This window comes from Rhinoderma darwinii, chromosome 1 (genome assembly GCF_050947455.1).
Source record: "Rhinoderma darwinii isolate aRhiDar2 chromosome 1, aRhiDar2.hap1, whole genome shotgun sequence".
Lineage (NCBI taxonomy): Eukaryota > Metazoa > Chordata > Amphibia > Anura > Rhinodermatidae > Rhinoderma > Rhinoderma darwinii.
The window spans coordinates 325,092,339-325,110,582 of NC_134687.1; the positions used below are offsets into that span (position 1 = coordinate 325,092,339).

Here is an 18,244-nt window from a genome sequence, read left to right on the forward strand (position 1 = left end):
ACGCTCTCCATCTTTAATTGCTACTACTCTTTAAAACCGCTTTTTGGACAGACAATGAGGGTTTTAGAGAGCTTAAATCACTTGATGCTGAAGGCTGTCTATGAGGATTAGAAGTCCCGGCTCCTCACATGGCAAGTATAAAAAAGAAAAAAATGAACCGCTTTATCAACACCATGCTCCACAAAAGACAATTAAAAGGTTTTCTGTGATCATTTAGAGGGTCAATGAAAGATTGCGGAGCGCCTGCAGCTTACAGAGTCAAGATGGGCCTGAAAGTGTCCCTGCTGTGTTCTTTAATGGATCTCGGGAGCCATTAACGGCAGAGTCTTAAATTAACCCCTTGCCTGCTCAGAATAGATGTAAAGAACAGCCATGGAGCGCACATAGGTTTTAATCTTCCGGGACCCTTGCATTTACCTCATGTAATAGGCAGAGCGTAGAATACAAAACTGGCTAGGCAATGTGCTTAGCTTTTCTTATTTGTAAAGGAACAATTTTCAACGTGCCCTCCTTGCCCCCCTGCACCGGCTTTATTATTTTCTTAAAGGATTGTCTTAACTGACAGACGGGGAGCTCAATAAAGCCTATACAAATTCCTGGCTCTGGGCCAAGGCTATCCAGATAAGAACAATTAAATAAGCGTCCGCTCTTATTCGGACTTACTTTCACTGATTCCTGGTCATAGATCCTGTCACTAGGCCACCACATTAACACGCCTGTTCACATTTCTGAATTAAGAAGTAAAAGCCACATTGTCAATGAATGATAGAAACTAATCTTAAAAAAAAAAAAAGCAAGAGTGTAACCACATATACCACAGAAAAAAACAACAACGAAACTTCGCTTAAAGGGGTAGTACAGAATTAGACTAACATGGATCCTTTCTTATCCTGCACAAACCCTTTAAAACGTAATAGAATTTGGGTACCAATGACTGAACCAGGAAAATGTTATCATACGATATTTAAAGAGGCTCTGTCACCACATTATAAGTGGCCTATATTGCACATGATGTGATCGGCGCTGTAATGTAGATTAAAGCAGTGTTTTTTATTTAGAAAAACTATCATTTTTGACGGAGTTATGACCTATATTCGCTTTATGCTAATGACTTTCTCAATGGACAACTGGGCGTGTTTTACTATATGACCAAGTGGGCGGTGTACAGAGGAGTGTATGCGCTCAGAACAGTTTCCACTGGTGCATCCAAGGCACGCCACTCACACACGATCAAAAAAAGCAGACAAGAATGAAAATATAATATATATACATATATACATACGCTTTTCCTGGTGATAAAACTCAGGTTATGCCAGAGAGTACAACCAGAATGAAAAAGATCGATAGAAAGCAAAATTAGAACATGACAGGAGTTTAGTATGGTCAATGTACATGATGAAGATTACCCATCGCAACCATATGTCTGCCTTAGACCATGTTCATACACGGCAGATTTACATGTAGTACATTTTTCAGCTGTGGATTTAAAGGAAGCATGCCTATTATCTTATGTCATGGATTTTCTGCAGATTTTCAGTGGAAATCAGGGTGAAATCCATGGCAAATCCTCAGCAATATACACGTGACGTGGATTTTGCTGCAGATTGAGGCTAGATTCAAACGAACTAGTGCAAACTCGGACGTGAAAAACAGACGTTTGAGTCTATTGAGTGATCTATGAAAACGGACGAAAATAGGACATGTCATTTTTTTCATGGGCCCTTCACTCGGTCCGTTAAAACAACGGCTGTGGTTACAGCCCCATTGAAAAATACATGCGTCGGTGAGACGGCTATTAAAAAAAACAGCCGTCACATGGACGAGATATACGCTCGCATGAATCTGGCTTTGAGGATTTGCAGCAATATCTGCAATGGATTTTCTCTGCAGTCTCTGAACTACCCTAATAAAATATTAAGGTAAAAATTATACAGACCCGCAACATGTCAGCCCTGGGTCATTATATGGTTTAATAATTTTTACCTGGTTATTATGGTCATCATAAAGTACTTCAGGTAAACTGTTGAGTTGTACATATATACAGTTCATTCGGAAAGTCTTCAGACCCTTTAGCTTTTTAACATTTCGTTATGTTGAGGCCTTGTGCTAAAATAAAATAAAAATTCAAGCTCCCCCCCCCATTATTCTGCACTCAATACCCCATAATGACAAAATGAAAACAGAATTTTAGAAATTTTTGCGACATTTATTAAAATCTGAAAACTCAAATTCCACATGGACATAAGTATTCAGACCCTTTGCTATGAGACTTGAAATTTAGCTTTGGACCCTCCCATTCCTCTAGATCTTTGAAATGTTTCTACACCTTGATTGGAGACCAACTGTGGTAAATTCATTTGATTGGACATGATTTGGAAAGACACACCCCTGTCTATATAAGGTCTCACAGCTGACAATGCATATCAGAGCAAAAACCAAGCCATGAGAAGGAAAGAACTAACTACCTGTAGAGCTCAGAGACAGGATTGTGTGGAGGCACAGATCTGGAGAAGGGTGCAAAAATATGTCTGCTACACTGATCGTTCCCAAGAGCACAGTGGCCTCCATAATTCTTAAATGGAAAAAGTTTGGAACAACAAGGACTCTTTCTAGAGCTGGCCGCCCCACCAAGCTAAGTCCTCCGGGGAGAAGGGTCTTGGTAAGAGAGGTGACCAAGAACCCAATGATCACTCTGACGGAGAACCAAAGACCTTGTCTGCAGATGGGAGAAACTTCCAGAAGGTCAACCATCACTGCAGCACTCCACCAATCTGGGCTTTACAGCAGAGTGGCCAGTAAAAAACACATGAAAGCCTGTCTGGAGTTTGCCAAAAAAAAAACAAACACCTAAAGGACTAAAGACTGAGAACCAAGACTGTAGTCTGATGAAACCAAGACTGAACATTCTGGCCTCAATTCTAAGCGTCATGTCTGGAGGAAACCAGGCACTGCTCAATACCATCCCTACAATGAAGCATGGGGGTGGCAGCATAATGCTGTGGGGGTGTTTTCCAGCAGCTAGGACAGGGAGACTGGTCAGGGTTGAGTAAAAGATGAATGGAGCAAAGTAGAGAAATTCTTAATTGAAACGTGACCCAGGCCTGTCTCAGGTTTTCAAAAAGATTAATGGTTATGCGATTCATATAGATTTTTGAGTAATTTGGGGTCTTATTGGTTTGTGTAAACATTCGAATAAAGCCTGTGCAGTCATTGGCAACGATGGGCTCTCAGAACTGGCACTGAAATGCTACATCTGGTACATATGCATTTGTGGTTTGATAATAGAATACAATAACTAGAAAAATTTTCAAACCAAACGTGTTGTTAACTACAATAAAAGTTGATAACTAGTTGATTCACGGATTTTAAATAAAATTAAAAAAAAATCTTCCACCCATAAACATTCAAACAGTTTTATTTTTAGAATACAGTGTATAGCAATTTACCTAAGTACTCAAGAAATAAATTATACGGTATATAGTAATAAGTTCTTTAAGATTATTTGGTACAAAAAAAATAATGGAACAAAAAAATAACTAAAAAAAGTTTTATGATGTAGTTGGTATCACTAAAATATCTTAGGAAATTGTAAGTCAGCCTTCCTTCTTTAACCGCAAAGATATCATTGCCTGTTACTGAACCACAGTTTAATAAATGTGAAAGCCAGATCTAACAAATAAATGTGAAATTTATGTTTCTTCATTACTTCTCTTGGTACAGCTATTTATTATTACTTGTTGTCAGATCTCTTCATGAATGCGCTTTGTAATTTTTGGAAGGAAAATAACTCTTGGGGTAAAAAAAAACAAAAAAACAACAAAGCACATAAAAAAAGTACAGAGTAATGGAAAATTCAATAACAGATCACACAAAAAAACGACAAGAAATGGGATCTTTTACATGGGACACGGGAATTGCTCAGCTTTGCCTTATGTCCACATCTGTGTGTTTAGGATGGGAAAATAGAGATGGAATGTCCATTTATATTGTATAAATTTACTCAAAGGTGTATTTTATTTGGTTTTTTTCTAATAAGGGGCATTTGAGTTTCTTTATTTTGGTCATAAACCAAAATGACACTACCATAGACAGGATGGTATACACCCAGGAAAATCACAACAACAAACAATAGTGTCTTAGAATTCTGCAGGTGTTCTTGTAATCTCTATTGAGTTCCTGCGGCTAGACTGATCCCGCTATGCTTCATCTACACTTGAATGCCGTTTTCAACATTATATCCACAATGTACCAGAGATCATTTATTAATGGAAAACGCTTGCTGACCACCCAAAATAATTATTATATTAAAATAGATGTAAAATAACGTATTATACACCTGCCCCTTAGGAATACAATTGCAGTATATAGCTTCAATAGAAAATTCTAAGTTGTATTGGAAGCCAATACTGTTGGTTTAGAGCTCCCAGTGAAGCACCTCAAGGGAAATAGTGGAACATTTGTCTTAAGAAAAAAAAAAAAAAAAAATTATAAAAAAAAAATCGAGTCAAATTGGCATTACTTGCTGCTCCTGACACATAAAAGACGGAATCTAGCAGATGGCATCAAAGGGTAAACGTCGAAGTCTTTACTCTGAATCCACAAGGAGAAGGGATCCAGACTTCCTGGAGCCCTGAGCTTAGCTCGAATTGCTTTAGGTAAAATGAACAAAACAAAAAAAAGACGACCTAGCACTTGGGGCTCTTGAGAAAAGCTTCTGAGGTATCAATCTCATTATGTGTTTTAGCATATCCCAAGTTCTTCCTGGATTTAAGCGGTCTAGTTAACCTTGATAAGTGACTTGGAGGGCAGACGATATGCCTACTCTCCTGAGGAAAGTCCCACCATTGCCTTTTTTTGTTTACACCTTAATGCAAATTTGGAGAGGATACGTCTTCCCTTACAGGGTGCGTCTCATGAAAAATCTCATTCCTTTCACTATGTGATAAGCCTGTGTAAAAGAGATCTTAAAAAGGGAAGGTGTTCTGAATTTTTATTTTTATCCAATTGCATTTAGTATGATATTAAAATACATTTTATTTATTTGTGTTTTTGTGTTGTACTTTTTTCTTACTTTTACTTCTCCATGGGGGCTGCCATTTTTTTTTTCATCTCTGTATGTGTCGATTAACGACACAGAGATGGAATACGGCACATGCAACACCATAGAGAATGCGAACGGGAGCCGTTCCATTCTCAGAAGCGCACGCCGTCTGTGTGCGAACGGCGCATGCGCCGCTCCCACACAGACCAAAAGGAAGGTCTTTGGCAGAGCGAAATCCGGTGCCATTTTCATGTGGACCGGAAGCCGCTGCTGGACAGTAAGATGACGACTTCCGGCCGCGGCTTCCGGCCATATGTTCAAGGGAGCGAAGGCGCAAGGAATAGGAGCTGAGGCGGCAGGAGCAGGTAAGTTATGTTCGTGTATGTGAGGTGTGTTTTACGTTCGTGTATGTTCGTGTTAAACTGTCGGCTGAGCACTGTATCTAATCCTCCTACACTATGCAGTCGCTCAGAAAATGGCGGCACACAGTGTAGGAGGTTTGACGATTCAAACCCCCTCTTTACCCTGGCACTAGCCAGAATAAGGGAGGGGGGATTGTGTGAGGACACTAGAGAGTGTGTCTATCCCAAATTTGCAGCATAACGCAATGAGGTTGCTTTACGACAGTGACCATGCTGCAATTTTGGGAAGTGCTCACTCTAGTGCCCAGCACATGGAAAGGTTATAAATTAGAATCTAATTTATAATATTTCCGGACTTGTGAAAAAATTAAAACAATGTGTAATCACTCAAATAATAATTGTTTAACGAAAATAAAAATAAAAAAATAATAATTTCTAGCGACACATTCCCTTTAAGGAGGCTCTGTCACCAGATTATAAATGCCCTATCTCCTACATAATGTGATCGGCACTGTAATGTAGAGAAGTGTTTTTTATTTTGAAAAACGTTCATTTTTGAGCAAGTTATGAGCAATTTTATATTTATGCTACTTGGTTTCTTAATGACCAACTGGGCGTTTTTTAACTTTTGACCAAGTGGACGTTGTAAAGAGAAGTGTATGACGCTGATTGGTCACGGTCATACACTTCTCTTCACAACGCCCAGTTGGTCAAGTTAAAAAACGCCCAGTTTGGCATTAAGAAACCAAGTAGCATAAATATAAAATTGCTCATAACTTGCTCAAAAATGAACGTTTTTCAAAATAAAAACCACTGTTATCTACATTACAGCGCAGATCAGATTATGTAGAAGATAAGGCACTTATAATCTGGTGACAGAGCCTCTTGAATCTGTCACTAGTTTAGTAATTTCCTAGCTAATCTAATAGGCGCTGTTACACTGATAATGCTAGTGAAAATTGTGTCCCAAATATATTTTCAAAGTTATGATCTTTTTCTGAATATGCAGATGAGCCTTTATTAGACAAGTGGGAGGTAACAGCAGCGATTCTCCTGAGGTGGAGCCTCCTCACAGCCTCTGACGCTGTCCTATCAGCATGAAGCTGCTTCACACAGTGTGAGAGACTGAGGCTGATAGGAAGAAGGATCACTTCAAACAGCCATATCTCTGGCTGTGGACCACCTAGAACAGTGGTTCTAGTGGCATACGAAACATGAGATTCTAATAATTCATATGACACCAGGATCGCAGTGTGACAACTGGAGGAATCACTAGTTGAAAACACAGTAGAGAATGGAAGCGGTTTACTATATGATCACGCTGTGTTGCTGGGCTGAGGAGTGGAGACCTGTATGAGCTGATTGTACTGCATCATACAGAAAACATTACACTGCCCAGAGTGAAAAGAAAGTCACCTCCTATTTGGCAAGTGTAGCTGAATTAGCAGATTTAGAAAAACGCACCTAACTTTGAAAATAAAAGCCTTAAAAAAAAATCAATTAAAAAAAAAATAAAATAAATCACACTGTAGTCATTATCATAGCACCTATTCGATTAGGCTCCATGCACACTACCGTAAAAAATCTCCGTAAATGCGGACCGTAATACGACCCGGACCCGCCCGGTTAAATTGGCAGCGGACACCTTTCCGTATCGCTACGGATAGGTGTCCGTGCCGGGAATTATGGCGCATGTCCTACTTTTAGTTTTTTACGGGCCGTGCTCCCATACATAAAATGTGGCCCGCAACAGTCAGCCGTGCCCGCACGCTCGTGTGCATGAGACCTTAGTTAGGAGACTGGCATTAATAAACTACAGATCCTCTAACTGTAATATGTATTTTCCCGTCATTGCTATGACAAAGCCGTCATTTAAGTTGAAGTGGCCATACGTTAGTTTTATTTAAAAAATTTGTTTAGGTTGAGCACAGTGATCCTCCACTACGTGGCATAACCATGTACTGGACAATTAAAATTAAATGCTATAACTAACTTGCGATGGAGAATTTACTACAGACTTGTGCTGCCCAAGTATGAATCTGTTTTATTACTAAAAATAGGTGACAATGGCCGCCACTGCCCACTCAGTGGTTGCCTCAACTACAAATCATCTTTTACGAACGGTCAAAGAATATCTGATCATTCAACCGGTAGTCCTTTTGACCAGATTATGAATTCTTGTTTACACCCGGAGATCTTGAGCCCTGTGTCACAGTTGCTAGAGCTTAATTAGCATAGATGGCATGGAATTCCCACTACAAAGATTACTGGAAATCATTTGCATTATTAAAAAATATATATATTAATAGAATTTGTGCCTTTAGAAAAATCAGACTTAAAAAACGTAAAAAAAAAAAAAAAAGTGTTAACTATAATCTGCTACTTTCTCTTTGTGCTCTACCCTCACAATGGAGTTTGATATACTTTGTCGGAGAAATCTCGAAAATTATTGTGCATTAAAATTACATGGTGTGTATGTATTTACTATACTAAGTTATCATTAGCCTGCCGAGGGTATTTGGACCTTAAAGGAACAGTGTCACCACAATTTTTTTTTTAATATGTTAAAGATGTTAGTGCTTTATTAAAAACGTTTGGATTAATTTGTGTGTTACTTTTTTTTATTTTTACACTTTTTCTTCCCTATGGGGGCTGCCATTTTTTTTTCCATTTCTGTATGTGTCGATTAACGACACATACAGACATGGAATACGGCAGCTCCAGTCCCATAGGGACTGCGAACGGGGCCGGTTCCATCCACTATCATGTACGCCGTTGTGTGGGAACGGCGCATGCGCCGCTCCCACATAGTTCAATTTGAAATGCGCGCCGTCCGGCGCCATTTTCCTGTGGACCGGAAGTCGCGGCCGGACAGTAATATTACTACTTCCGGTCGCGGCTTCCGGACTTGTGCACATGGAGCAGCGGCAGCAGACGGAGCGGATGGACCGGCGGCGACTGGAGCAGGTAAGTTATTTCTATGTATGTTCGTGTTTCAGTGTGTTTACTACTGTATGTAAACCTACTACATTGTGTGTTAGCTCAAAAAATGGCGACACACAGTGTAGGAGGTTAGACTGTTCAAACCCATCGTTTCTCCCGGCACTAGCCAGGATAAAGGAGGGGGGGATTCTGAGAGCTCACTAGAGCGAGGGATTTTTACCCAATTTTGCAGCATAAAGCAATGTGGTTGCTTTACCACATGCAATGCTGCAATTTTGGGAATGGCTCCATCTAGTGACCAGCAATGGAAAATATTATAAATTAGAATTCAATTGAATCCAATTTATAATATTTTCTGACTCGTGAAAAAAATAAATAAAAATTAGAACAATGTTTAATCACCTATACACTAATTGTTTAACTAAAAAAAAACAAAAAACATGTTTTGCTGGCAACACATTCCCTTTAAAGGTTTGCTAAAAGCAAATGGTAATCTCCAGCGAATTTGACTTTCGCTTCTAACTCTGCAGTATATTCAGATTTACCCCCTGCAGATAAAAGGGACCAATTTTAATAATAATAAAAAAAAAAGAATGATCAGAGAGCTGGAGCTAGACTTGGACAGGAGCTCTACATCACTGCGGCCCTGGCTGTGTAGATTGCTTTTGTCAGCGTCCTATTCGTATATATGGGATCCAATGGTTGTATTAGTGACCGTGCGGTACAAGAAGCTGGGAAGATGAATGATATCATATCATGACTTCTCCATAGCCACACTTCAGGCATATCAATGGTCATTAGCTCCATTTCTTGCTTTCTCACGAACATTTCCCTGCTGGCATTTAGGACTATGCTGGAACATACCTGTGGGCAGAATTCTAGCGCAGTTGGCTTGGCATATTCTGACATCTGGATTCGATAAAACTCTAGGTTTTGTTTTAATGCTGTCCGCCTTGAACACAGATAGCAGACAGATGAGTCCCAGGCTAAAGTGTTTGCTGCAGAAAGCAGTGTTTTGCTGTAAGCACTTACAGTCTGAAGCAGGCAGCTCATTAGACTTTTATTGGATCCTGGTGCCTCTGCCCAAGGACAAAATCTACAGTTCACACGGGACCCTAGCCACACAGATGGATGCAACAGTAGCCAAAAACAAGACTATACGTGTAAATCATGCTGCGGGTGGATGAGGCAGAGATCCCAATTATGATTATCGAACCATCTGCCTCCGCTTTGTAAGAGACAGACAGTGAAGAAAAATTACAGCTGAAATACATCTCTAAAAGGGAACAGACAAAAAGTGACTGCACGGTGCCTGGAGAGAGATAAGAGAAGCTATCCATCACTGGTGCCTGGCTGCAACAATGGAGCCAGGCCGCAACTAAAACCACAACCGCATTGTCCTGCAACGATAACATCATACATTTCTAGGAGAAACGGACAGCTATTTGTATGAGGTGAACAGGGCCGTCCTGGCATAGATACACAACAGGCGACGTAGTTCACAATGCTTGGAGGAAAGAAAAATCCTGCTTTCCTAGCATAAAAAAATGAAGACCAATGTTTACTTGGAGGCTCACATTATATAGAAACTAAAATGATGTGCAATGAGTTTTCTTCATGGATTCAATCTAACCTGAAAGTGGGAATTGCTTAAAAGGATATTTCATCCGAAAAAAAATCAACTGCAGACACCAACTACGGAGTAAAAAAAAACCAAAACAATAGTCTATAGAAAATCCCATAATACGAAAACCGATTAAACTGCTGCAAGTGTAGACCCACCTTTGATCAGTCTAAGGCCTCATGCAAATGGAAGATTGTACAGTGTCATAAAACAGTTAAATGACTGAGCTGCTTGTATGATGAAGACATCAACTGCGGAGGGGAAGGGTTGGAGCTCAGGATGCCGGACACCCCACACGCCAGAATAATACTTCCTTAGGCCCCATGCACACAAACGTAAAAACGCTCGTAATTACGGCACGTTTTTACGGGCCCATGGACTTCTATTGGCCACGGGTACCTCCCTGTATGTTTACGGGAAGGTGCCCGGGCCGTTGAAAATATAGAACATGTCCTATTTCAGGCCGTAATAACGGCACAGGCAGGCCCATAGAAGTCTATGGGGCTCCCGTAATTACGGGAGCGTTGCTAGGCAACGTCAGTGAATAGTCACTGTCCAGGGTGCTGAAAGAGTTAAACAATCGGCAGTAACTTTCAGCACCCTGGACAGTGACTTCCGATCACAATATAGATCAACGTGAAAAATAATAGAAGTTCATACTTACCCAGAACTCCCTGCTTCTTCCTCAAGTCCGGCCTCCAGGGATGACGTTTCAGCCCATGTGACCGCTGCAGCCAATCACAGGCTGCAGCGGTCTCATGGACTGCCGCGTCATCCAGGGAGGTCGGGCTGGATGTCGAAAGAGGGACGAATCACCATTTCTTTACTTTTACTGTGGAAAGGGCTGTCCCTTCTCTTTATCCTGCACTGATAGAGAGAGAAGGGCTGCCGATTAGCGCAGTGCAATTTTGCAGCGAAAACATGCCCATAAATACGGGTGGAATACTGGTGGCACGGGTCTGTAAATACTGGTGCAATACGGGTCGAATACGTGTGACCAAGGACCCGTATTTACGGGAGGACAAAAATACGTGTGTGCATGAGGCCTTATGCCTCATGTACACAAACGTATTTTTTTCCTCCCGTAAATACTGGCGTAAATACGGGTCCTTGGTCACACGTATTCGACCCATATTCACGGACCCGTTTTCTCTGCACTATTCGGCAGCCCCTTCTTTCTATCAGTGCTAGAAAGAGAGAAGGGGCAGCCCTTTCGGGCAGAGTTTCCGCAGCGATTGAAAGTAAAAGAAGTTCATCCGTACCGTTGTCTTGGCGACGCGTCTCTCTTGACATCCAGTCCGATCTCCCTGGATGACGCGGCAGTCCATGTGACCGCTGCAGCGGTCACATGGAGTGAAACGTCATCTCGGGAGGCCGGACTGGAAGAAGAAGCAGGTAAGTTAACTTTTAATAGTATTAACTCCAACTCCACTGTCCCGGGTGCTGAAAGAGTTACTGCCGATCAGTTAACTTTCAGCACCCTGGACAGTGACTATCCCCTGACGTCTCCTAGCAACGCTCCCGTAATTACGGGTGCACACACGTAGCCACCCTTAATTACTGGAGCCCCATAGACTTCTATGGGCATGCCCGTGCCGTAATTACGGCCTAAAATAGGACACGTTCTATATTTTTCAACGGCACGGGCACCATCCCGTAAGAATACGGGAAGGTACCCGTGGCCAATAGAAGTCTATGGGTCCGTAATTACAGGCCTGTAATTACGGGCGTTTTACGTTAGTGTGCATGAGGCCTTACACTGATCCAAGAACAAAGATATTCAACACTAGTATGTCTCTACTGCTTTACCATATAGCTAACTAGCGATGCTAAAATCTTATAAGACTGCCTTTAGGAGTTCTTCCCTAGAGGCAATATGAAGCACAACATAGCAGCACATGTAGTACAGAGCCACAGCATTTCACCGATAGCATTTTTTTTTTTAGGAATTTCTTACTTTAGATATTAGCAGCCACCAGATTAGATTCATGACATAATGTACAGTTTATACAGGAACTTAGGGCCTGCTTACATCAGCATTGGAGGCTCCGTTAGGGGCCTTTGAAATAAAAATAATAAAAAATAAAATACCAAGAAACAAAAATACCAGAAAACAGTGGCGCATGCTAAGCTATCGCTTCTGGTACAACCACGGACACCCTGACGGAACACATTAAAGTCAATGGGTTTCGAAGGGCGCCAATGAGGTCAGTCGTAAACCAGAATCTGTGCTTCCGGTATTTTTGTTGTTCTGCTCCACTGAAGTAGCAAAACAATGGAAACACAAACGCAGGTGTTAACTAGGCCGAAGGCTTCGTTCACATCTGCATAGGGGGCTCCATTAAGGGTCTTCATTGCAGATCCGGCCGAGATCACTGGAGACAATAGCGCAGAATATGCTGCGCTATAGTCTCCGGTAAAATCACGGACTCCCTGACAAAGCCAACGAAACCCATTAAAGTTAATTGGTTCCATCAGCTGTCCGTTGTGCAGTGGAACCGATGCTTCAATTATTCCCCTGTTCTGCTCCCTCTGAAGGAGCACAACGAAGCAGGTGTGAACATAGCCTGAGAATGCAGTTTATAGTAGTCTGTATCCTGCCTGCACTCGGACAGATGTGCAAGAAAATAATACCCTGTATGATCAAAACACTATATTAGGAAATTGCTGTTTATAAAAGTTTAGATTCACTAAATGGAAATTGCACAGAAAAGAGGCAGAGAAAAATAAAGTTTATAACCTCCTAAAATAATTGGCGTTAGTAACTGTCGAACTGGATGCTTGATTAATATAAAATATGTAAAGCTTATGACTATTTTGTATAATATATTAAAATCACACTAAAAAGAAAATGTTAAGAGATTAACTGTTTTTTTAAGACGACTCTTCGGATTCACACGAGCGTGTTTGGTCCATGATACAAGGTCCGCACGTCGGCCGCATTTCCCGGACCGAACACAGTGCAGGGAGCCGGGCTCCTAGCATCATAGTTATGTACGATGCTAGGAGTCCCTGCCTCGCTGCAGGAAAACAGCCCTGCACTGTAATCATGATTACAGCACGGGACAGTAACTCCACAGGGAGGCAGGGACTCCTAGCATCGTACATAACTATGATGCTAGGAGCCCGGCTCCCTGCACTGTGTTCGGTCCGTATATCACAGACCGAACACGCTTGCGCGAATCCGGCCTTAAAGTGGTATTTCCAAAATCATAATTTATCGCCTATCCATAGGATAGGTTATCATTTTCTGATCGTTGGGGGCGATGTGGGAATGGGGGTCCAGTACCCCCAGATCACCACCACTGATTTGGCTTTGCAAAATTAATGTATGTATGTATGTATGTATGTATGTATGTATGTATGTATGTATGTGAAGAACAATGGAGCTGAACAAGTGCTCCTGGAACACCTCCAGCAGTGTGCACATCACTTTCACACAAGGAGTAAATAGCCAGGAAGAAGAAGTCACCATCTTCCATATTTTATAAGTACAACATGGATCACAATAGTTTTAATAAAATGACTTAATGCTGGATGACAGCAGCTACAATATCTTCAGGACAACTCACGGGTAAATGAGGGAGCAGCAGCTGTCAGATCACGGAGGACATCAAAAAGACAAAACCATGCTATTTGCACTTCCCTCATTCCTCACAAACAGAAGACGGAAGGCTTCAGATCGTAAACCGCAGGCTTTTCACCTTCTACAAGGTGGATTTTAAGTAGAACACTTCCGCAACAGGCTTTTGGCTTGGATTTATTTTGTCAGGTAATCCGGACTGTCTTTGAAGTGTGCCCAGCAGAGCCGTGTTCTGACTGTAGATTAAGTCATGGTGTATGGTTTGCCCACACTCCAGCTGGTTTAAGGTATGAGCGGATTCTTTACGCAGACAACTATTGACTTACAAAGTTTTTACAAGGTGAGGTGGAGGTCAGAGGAATAAAACGCGTCTATAGAGAAAAATGGACTAAATGAAAAACAAGCGAGTGTAGAAAGAGCTCATACTGTATAGAAATGCAAAGGGGCCACTAATCCACTGCAGTCAGAGACAGAAGAGACTAAACTCAAGGCAACACTTAGGCCTTATTTACACGAACGTCTGCGTTTTGCGCGCGTTGCAGTTCCGTGTGTTATCAGTGTTTGGTGCGTGTCTGCGTTATTTTTGCGCGCATGCCATCCTTGTGTCACGCGGTTTTGAGGTTTACAAAATTAAATGGAGGTGGTTTTCTTTCTCCCATCATTTCTTGAGCAACTGTTGCGCGTATCACGCACAGCAACACGGATGTGCGTCCGTGTGCTGTGCGTGATTGTCACGCACCCATTGACTTCATTGTTTCCAGCGCATCAAGCACCCAATCAAGTATAGGACATGCAGTGAGTTAACAGGTACAGCGCCGCCTATAGTGTACTTTTATATTATATATAGTACTGCTACTTACCAACCACTGTTTGTGAACAAAAGGCAGAGAAGGGGAAGAACTCCTAGGACATTCGTATGCCCTAATAAAGTATATGAAGAGGGGTGATTAAAACAATGTATATAAAAATATTAAAATGTCCATAAAAGAGACTAATGGTTATGGACATCACTTTGATAAATGTGGGTGTAACTGCCAGGACCCCAAAAATTCTAAGCAGTCCTGGGCACCTGCTGTGCAGGCAAGTGCTACATAGCCCCATCCAAATGTTCCCAGCACAGCAGTAGACAGATGTAGCCCCTTCATTCTCAGATGTCACGTGATGGACACTTTAAAGGGAGCCTGTCCCCAGCATTTCACCTATTGAACTTACATATCTCACTGGCCGCTGCTATAAAAAGTTCATTTCCGTTATCCCCTCTCCTAAACTCCTCCTCCGACTGTAAATCACAGTCTGCAAACATTTTGCGCTTTTTATCGTAATAATCCACTGTCCCTTTGTGCGCACACACCAGAAGAGGACATCAATGCAGAAGCGCGGAATTGTGTGTGCTGGGGGAAGGCGAGGAGCTGTCAATCAAAAGTACGGAGGCGGAGTAAACTCGGAAGGACTTGAGGAATGAAGATATGACTCTTTTCAAGCAAAGATTTGGCTCTTTTCTGCTCATTAGCATACGGTGTGGGAACACTAAAAAACTGAATACTAAAGCTACAGAGCCGACTAAGAAGACAATTATAGGTTATATAGAAATGATTTTTCACCCACTACCACCTGGTATTGCTGGTTTAATAGGTGAAATACTGGTGACAGGTTCCCTTTAAGGCTGGTTTCTCTCACACAGCTTTTGCTGCCTTGTTAAGTGTTTTTAATATTGTTTCTATTTGCACCAAAAAAATGCACAACAAAAAAAATGCAGACAAATGTTATATTAACCTCTTAACATGCGACATACACGTAGGGTTGCCAACGGTCAGTAAATTTACGGACAGTCAGCAAAAATGGGTGTTTTTTTCTGCCGTCCTTAGCGTCCAGCAGAAAAAGGCACCGTTCAGTCCGCAGTCTCCCAGAACTTTTCACTGCGCATGTACGTTTTGGCGAATGCGCAATGCAAAGGAATAGTAGGCCACGGCCGGGTATATTTTCAGATTCCGCTTGACTTCTGCAGAATCTGAAGATATGCAGCCAGGTCGCTGCCAAGTGAGGTCGATGCCGGGAGTGGACCAATCCAGTCACCTGACTAGGTCAGGTGCCTGGACTGGTCCACTCCTGTGCCGTCACCGACCCCAGTGAAACGTGATCCTCGGCTCTGCCTGACGTGACTCAGTCAGAAGGAGGAGGTGGTCATGCAACAGACAGTGGTAGTGCTAGGGCTACCACTACCGCTCTGTTTGGCGCCATCCACAAGGGGGGGGGGGGGCGGTGTGTGGCGTCATCCACAAGGGGCGCCTGCGCGGCGCCACCCACGAGGGGGGGCTGCGCGGCACCATCTACAGTTATCTGCAGGGAGCACTTTTGTGTCGATCACTGAGGGATCATTATTACCATCTGGGGCACTGTGGATTACGAGTTTGTTTAGAGGATGGGGTATAAGTGTGTAGGATGCCAGAAAAACTGAGAAACCAACATGTCTGTGTGTTAAATTCTGCAGAGACAACTCGTGGCTGGAATAAGTACCGTATATGTCGGCGTATAAGACGACTGGGCGTATAAGACGACCCCCAACTTTTACCCTTAAAATATAGAATTTAAGATATACTCAACATTTCGTGCAGGAGCGCTTCACTATGGCCATCGGCGGCAGGACCCAGGACTCTCTGTCTCTTTGAACTCGCGCATGCGCAGATAGGCTGCTTCATCGCGCGAGATCTGAGAGGCAGGGAATGAGAGGAAAGGGCGGGCCAGAGGATCTTACAGAGATGTTCCCTGGCGGCTAATACCGGCTTCCCTCAGATCCGTGGCGGATTCCGTGCATCCCGGGAGCCTGTGTACCGGACTGCAGGCTCACAAGGTAACACACAACCTGTGTGTAGACAATATGTAGACTAGGGATGTCACGATACCAGAATTTGGACTTCGATACCGATACTTCGTTTAGTATTGCGATTTCTATACCAATTTCGATACTTTTGCCAACAGTAATAAAAAAAAATTCTTCCGTTTTCTGATGTGAGGCGCGACGTGTGATGAATTTTGAACGCGCCTCACATTAATAGTAATTAATCCCATCATGTTTCTCAGTCATATTGGGTTAATGTGCGAGGTACATGATGGGGTTAATTACTATTAATGTGAGGAACATGGAGGGTAAATTCATCGCACCTCACATTAATAAGTGAATGAAAGCCGTGTTTATTTCATTTTTTTACAGCGTACACATCATAAATGATGCAAAAACATTGTTGTCCGCGCCATTACTGAATGTGTGTATTTTATGTATTGAGACTTATTTTAATGTTTATTGTAAAAAAGGTGAATGTGTATTTTTTTTAAAATTTAACAATACTTTGTTTTTACTTTATTTTTAAACTTTAATGTACTGACATAGATCAGATATGTGACAGTACATTAACCTGTGGACGGATAATACACAGGCAGTTGTTAGGACATACTTGGGTATGTCCTAACAACATGAAATATGGTAAGACAGCCCTGGGGTCCGTCAATAGACCCTGGGCTGTCTGCCCATATATGGTATGGCCCTCGATCGCGTCACAGGAATTCCCTGTGACGCGATCCAGGGGCATCCCCCTTCTCACTTTCCCCTGATTGCTGCAGTCAGCTGTGATCGCAGCATTCAGGGGAATAACGGCGGAGATGAGCGGTTTCTCTGATCTCCGCCGTTATAGAGCGGGGCTGCGGCTGTGTAATACAGCCATTGCCCCGCTCCTGACAGGAAGTGCGCGCGCGGACAGCATGAGGTGATGCGGCCGGCGCTGCACTAATGAGCGGCAGTTCAGGCACTGAAGACAGAACATGGGGGTGTTTTGTAGTACGCCCGCCATGTTCTGTCTCCAGTGCCGCCGCTCATTAGTGCAGCGCTGGCCGCATTGCATCATCCTGACCCCGCGAACTTATCATGACTCAGGGGCGGGGCTGTGGCTGAATTACACAGCCGCAGCCGCGCTCCCATACATTCATGTGTTACTATACTGAGCTGTGCGGCTGCGCAGCTCAGTATCGAAATACAGGAAATAGCGGTATCGAACCGTTTAGGGATGCACAGTATCGAAACAGTATCGAAGTTTCGATGCACCGTGCATCCCTAATGTAGACAATATCCGGCATATAAGACGACCCCACACTTTTGACATTTTTTTAAGGGTGTAAAAAGTCGTCTTGTACGCCGATATATACGGTAGTCACAGTGGTCTGGGCCAGATGGAGAGAGAAAAAAAAAAAAGGGAAAGTGAACGACTAATCGAAGAAAACATCACTTAAGTTAGTGGGGGAATGCTACAAGCGAGGCTGTGACTGGCGAGTTACTCCTAGAACATTGCACAGGCAACCCTGCATACATGTACAAGGCAACCTTTAAGGGGGAAGTATGGAGTGGGCTCACATGCGGAGCTTGCTCCATACTTAGCGGGTAACACCTCACTGCGATGGGCGGAATCAAAGATCCCTTTGATTCCGGACGTTTAACCCCTTAGATGCCACAGTCATTTGCAAAGGCGGCATCTAAAGCGTTAGAATACAGGGGGTGGGCCCCTCCAACGCGATTGTGGGGTGCGGATGGTAGCCTAGGGGCCTAATGAAATATGCACCATTTTCTTTAGTAAAAGAAGGTCTGCTACTTTCAATGGAATTGCTGCAGAAATTTTCTGGAACAATTCCGTTACGTGTGGACAAGC

At 42.7% G+C, this 18,244-nt stretch overlaps 1 protein-coding gene across 2 annotated transcripts in view; it reads right to left on the bottom strand.

The window, feature by feature from the left end:
- The window catches only part of SHB (SH2 domain containing adaptor protein B), a 191,999-nt gene that overhangs the window by 72,633 nt on the left and 101,122 nt on the right, over positions 1-18,244 (bottom strand). The gene's annotated exons all lie outside the window — the stretch shown is intronic.